A 6,000-nucleotide genomic window follows, 5' to 3' on the forward strand; every position below is an offset into this window, starting at 1 on the left:
TCACAAGTACACTATATATACATACATGCAAACATATATACATATTCTTTGATAGGAGGACTCCTGTTCTGGGGACAAAAGTCCAAGTGGAGATCAAGCAGACAGGTTGATGAACGCAAGATAGGAAAATACAGAGAACCAAAGGGCCCCTTGGAGCATGCTCCACTTTCTCTCACAAGCCCAAGGCCTCTGCAAGAAACGCCTACAACAACCACGGAAAATGCATGTTTTATTCTGCTGCTCCTCCTTGCAGATACTGACTTGGATTTTTAATGAGAAACAAGCCTGCACCCATGATCCAAAATTTAAAGCCTCTAGGTCCTTGTATGAGAAACAGATGAACAGATTTTGCTTTTCCTTGCTTTGGATCAGCTATAGCAATCATGCCCCCTAGCCTCTGAAATCTGTACTGCAAAGGCCATTTTAACAGCAATTTTTTCGGCTTTATCCTCAGCTTTGGTTCTTGAACTCAAAAGTAAGTAAAAAATGTGATTCAGATGCACAAAGACTCCTCCAGGTGAAAGTAAAGCAAGCAAGTAATCTCATCTGGCTGCGCAAATATGGCTATTGAGCAATTCATTTGCCTTCCTAGCTCTATTTTTTAAAAAAGAATTTTAAGTGGCATTTATGCTATATACTTTCATATTACAGGAAGAATACTCCCTAAAATATTGCCAAGTAGGAAGTTATCCATCAATTCCTAATAAAGGCACACAGCTAAACTCATAATGACAAATTATGAAAGTTGCCTGCCTGACCTTCATTAACCATCTGGCATTTAGAATGCTAATCTTTAAAAAGCCACCTTGGCATCTATAAAAAAAGACTTGCAGTTGATTTCTTTCTACTGCTTTGAGATAATCGAACAGGAGGTCTGGGCACACTTACTGTTTGCTCACTCGTTCCTGTGACACCTTCACGGCCTGTCTGCATGCCAGGGCACACCTCCCCCGACAGAACGGCAGCAGTTCTCAGGAGCAGGAATATCAGTGCCGTCATCTCAGGCCACCTGTAAGAGAGCTTCATCCTTTTCCTCCTTGACTTTGAACGGGGCTGAAGACATTCTGGCAATGGATTTGGAATTCAGATTGGTTGTCAGGCTTTTGAAAATGCCTTCCTACCTGAATTGGATCACAGCTAATTGCTCTGATCAAGCGTAATACATACTTAGGAGAGGAAAACAAATTATGAGAAGAGACTTCAGTCAATATAATTTTATTTCACGGACAGAGACAAATGACTGGTTTATTTGGGTGAGGAAACGCTAAAGATTAAATGCTCCCAGCAGTCGGTTTCTGGGTCTCCAAGCACAAATGACTGATCTCATTTGGCTATTTTAAAGGCTACTCAGAAATAAAATGAGAGTAGTTTGAGAGATCTCCCCTAGTACAGAGAGCATCTGATTCATAGCAATAGCTCTGTGTAGGGATTCCCTGGTAGCTCAGCTGGTAAAAAAAAATCCACCTGTCAATACAGGAGACACACGAGACCTGGGTTAGATCCCTGGGTAGGAAAGATCCCCTGGAGAAGGGAAAGGCTACCCACTCCAGTATTCTGGCCTGGAGAATTCCCTGGACTGTGGAGTCCATGGGCTCGCAAAGAGTCGGACACGACTGAGCGACTTTCACTACACATACTTCAGTGGCTCTGTGCTCTGGGCATTTTCTATTACACTAACTTCTGTTTGACAGCTCCATCTGAGAGTAGAAATAAACAACCCAACATCACCTTGGAACTTTGAGAGCTGAAACCATCTTGGAACTTCAAAAGGTGTCACTTCAGAAATGGAGGAGTTGGGGGTGGTATGCTCAGGAGCTAGTGCAGCTGAACAGATCTCCCAAAGCCCAGGACTTTTCCTCACATTTTCATTGTTTTACATTGCTTACAATTCTCATCAGTGAGAAACTAATTTGATTAACTAATATCAAAGCCTCGTATAAGGACCACAAACACCTCTGGGATGGTTAGTGTCATATCTGTCATTCAGAAATGTATGTATGTAACTGGGTGAGATTGCTTTAAAAAATCTTTGGGACAAGAAAGGATATTTTGTTTAAATTTCAAAACTGTATTGCATGGGAGGAAATTAAGTAAAAGTCCTGTTTAGGAGGCCTTCCTCTCTGGTATGGGCTTCCATGGGGGCTCAGATGGTAAAGAATCTGCCTGCAGTGCAGGAACCTTGGGTTCAATCCCTGGGTTGAACCACTCCAGTATTCTTGTCTGGGAAATCCCATGGGCCGAGGAGCCTGGTAGACTACGGTTATGGGGTTGCAGAGTTGGACATGACTGGGCCACTGAGTCTCTCCGGTACTATGTGAGATCCCAGGTGGCCAGAATCCCCAGAATTCGGATGAGCCTGGTGCTGAGCTCATCTGAATTGAACTGAGACACTCACGATTTGTGATTATGTGGTTTTCCTTGATCCTTGTATCCACTGCCTCTGCACCAAGTCAGCCACCGGGCACAACTGTCAACCCCACCACCTCTCCACTTCTTCTAGGTTCTAGAAGGCAATTGTATTCAAGACTTAGAGCTGGGTTCTCCCCCTCTTATTCAATTAACAGAGGCCTCACACTCTATACAATCTTGCTATTAAAAAATCAAGACTTTGAAAATAAAAAGTCATTAACCTTCCCCTGAGCAAGTAAGGCTCTAGACCTTCAGCATATTATTCTGTTGAGCACTTGCACTCTTCATGGCCCTGCTCTGTAACTAAGAATTAGGTAGAATTTCTCTAAGGTTCTTCCCTCATAGCTCAGTTGGTAAAGAACCCACCTGCAATGCAGGAGACCCCGGTTTGATTCCTGGGTCGGGAAGATCCCCTGGAGAAGGGACAGCCTACTCCAGTATTCTTGGGCTTCCCTGGTGGCGCAGCTGGTAAAAATATGCCTGCAATGTGGGAGACCTGAGTTTGACTCCTGTGTTGAAAAGATCCCCTGGAGAAGGGACGGCTACCCACTCCAGTATTCTGGCCTGGAGAATTCCATGGACGGTATAGTCCATGGGGTCGCAAAGAGTCAACATGACTGAACGCCTCCCTCTCACTTTCTCTAAGCTTTGCGTCTTTCCTCTCAAACGCCACGGCCCCTCACAGGATGCAGAACACAAACCGGCCCTGCCAGGGTAGACTAGCTCCACGCGGGCCACCTCTGGGCCTCCATTCTTTCATCATGAAACGAACAGCGTCGCTGGATCAGCTATCCAAAGGACTGGGTTTCTAAAGCTCCCTACCATGATGAGTCTGACCCATATTGGTTCTGTAGCAGTACTTTTTTCTTCTTTAGCAAGGAGTCTCAAGCTCTGAACTACTCACTTATGAAACATTAGAAACAAATCCATTGTAATCTGGATATTACTTGCAATGAGCAAGGGTCTTAGCACATTAACAGTGATTCAGAATCAACTTGTAGCCCAATTCTTTCTGGCACTCCTACTGACCTTTTTTTTGTTTGTTTTCTTTTAAACAATCCATGAACTTTCCAAAGATCTGATTAATTTTGGATTTTTAAAATACTATTTTAATTCTCCTTAATGAAGTGGTTATACATTACACATAATTCAGTGCATTATCTCTTTCAGCTCCAGTAAGAAAACACCAGGAAAGTAATTTCGTTTCCTCTTCTGTATATAATGAATCTTTTCATGTTTCTTCTAGTTAATTCCTTAAAAAATTAAAACGAATGACAGCCTGAACCATTTTCCCCACACTCATCTGTGATGTTGTGTGGTTAATAGTCCAGTCTCATATTTGCGTGGGACCAGCTGTCAAAGATGGCACCGTGGGGAATGCACTATAATTTTAAGACTCGTTGCAGAGTCACATATGTCCATAAATCCACATGACTAGAATGCTTATGGGAAGACAGTCATCACCAGATTTGAAAATAAATCCTTTATTGCTTTCATTTTGAACTTCACTCTTTACTTAAATTATCTTTATCAGATAATGGATGAGGGGGCCTCATAATGAGTGAACAAGTTTTTAGAAGCCATCTCATTTGCACTTCTTAAAATTCTTGCCAGAGCCCATTTTGAACACAGCCAGTCCAATTATCTCTGTTCCCTTGAAGAGATACCGTCTTGACCTAGTCAAATCCACATCTTGGGTGAGTTTTTCAATACACAGAACTTTGAGGGAAAATATTGGGCATGTTCTACCTCTCTGAGCCTCCAGGACTTCATCTGTGGGCAGAAAACACTTTCATGTGAGAGAGTTAGACAAGATACGGGAAGAAAGGCGGTCAGTTCATTATTCCCTCAGCGTGAGCTCCTTCCTCCAAGCCTGGCCTTGGCGTCGCGGTCTGAAGTCGGTCACCGGCAGCCTCCTCTCACTCGCCGGCGTCCGCCCCACGGCCTCCTCCGAGGCTGCCTTCCCTCCCTGCATCACCACAGCGGTCTACCGTCTCCAGTTCCTCTCACGGCCTGCCCCCTGCCCGGGGAGGCTGAGGACATCGCCGGGCTGGACTCACAGACGCCTTGTTCCGGCCTCGGGCCTCCCGTCAGCCCTCCGCCCGGCCCAGAGTGCTCTGCGGCCGTTCGGCACGCGCCCAGCGCCCCGTCCCCCGCGGTCTCTACCAGGCCTCGCGGCGCGCGCTCCGCGGACGGCCTCCCCGCCCGTGACGCCGCAACCTGGACTCCAAGGCGGTGCTCAGCGTCTCGGCTCCTGGTCGTGCTCCCGCCCGCGCTCTGCTCCTCACTCACCTACTGACGCTCGCGGCCGCGTCCCTTCAGTCTCGCCCTCTTCATCGACTTCTCCTCGGCATATAAACGTGGCCAGGCCTTTCCAGCTCCAAACAACCGTCAGTCGCGCCTTCTCCTCGTTGCCCCCACCCCCCAATCCTGCTAATATTTCTCTTTCACTGCCAGTATTTCTGAAAGAGCACCCGGCCTTACTGTCTTCTTTTCCCCCCAGTCTGGGTTGCACTCCCACCGCGTCGTCGATGCTGCGGGATTAAGGAGGGCGTGAGTGGCTCAGTTCCTAGGAGTGGTGCAGGGCACCGGGGACACAGCCGCAAACGAGGCAGGTATGAGCCCCGCCTTCACGGAGCACAAAGTATGGTGGGTGCATCTTTCAGGACTTCTGAAAAAACAGTCGCCGCGACAGGAGTAGACACGCAAGAGGTCCACTGGCGGAGGTGCCCGTGCAGGGCCAGGAGCTGGTGTAGGCAGGGAGAGCTCCTGGACACCGTCAAAGGAGAAGAGGAAGGAAGGGTGCGATGGGAGAAGTCACAGGCTAGAGCGAAGCTCCAAGAAATCTCAGCTGCGCTGATGAGACCTGACCGAGCAGAAGTTTCCTGTTGGAGAAGCCGTGGAGCTGGGCTGGGTGGCTCTCCCACTCCCGCTGTGCTCAGCCAGTGAGGGCAGGCGGCCCGAGGGGAGCGTGGCTTAGTGCTCCCCCAAGCATCAAGAGGATAGCGTGCCTTTATTGATGGCTGGAAGCTTGGAAGAGGTGTGTGCAATGAACTGTGCCTCCTGTGGCTACATTAGGTCTCACGGCCTCAGTGATAACCGTGCTTTCCCTCCTTCCACTCTCAGTCCTCCTCACTCCCAGACACCCCCTTTGCTGGCTTACCTAGTGCTATAACCCAAACCCTCCTACCCGAGGGGTCTGATACATTGGAAATCACAGCCTTCTCAGGCCAGGGTTGCTGCATACATCCGTTCACAGTTACAGCTGGGTGAGGAGTGCCAAGCAGCACCCAGCTGGGCCATCCTGCTTCCACACAGCTTCTTTCCTGCCCTCCTCTTGTTGAAACAGCCCGTCCTTCCTTCTGGTTGGGGTAAACGATCTCTGCCAAGACGCTGACTCCTCACTTGCTGGTCCTTGGATTGGAGGGGTCCGAGTGGTTGGGCAGCAGTCCTAGCTTGCAGTTCAAGGGGCTCTTGCCATCCTTCCACACAAGAGTGTGACCCCATCTGTGACCAGGCCCTCCAGCCCTACAGAGTCCAGAACTGAAGGAAGGAGATGCCCAGCGTGCCCCAAGAGGTCAGAGGGTGGTG

The sequence above is a fragment of the Oryx dammah genome, unplaced genomic scaffold (genome assembly GCF_014754425.2).
Source record: "Oryx dammah isolate SB20612 unplaced genomic scaffold, SCBI_Odam_1.1 HiC_scaffold_5, whole genome shotgun sequence".
Classification (NCBI taxonomy): Eukaryota; Metazoa; Chordata; class Mammalia; order Artiodactyla; family Bovidae; genus Oryx; species Oryx dammah.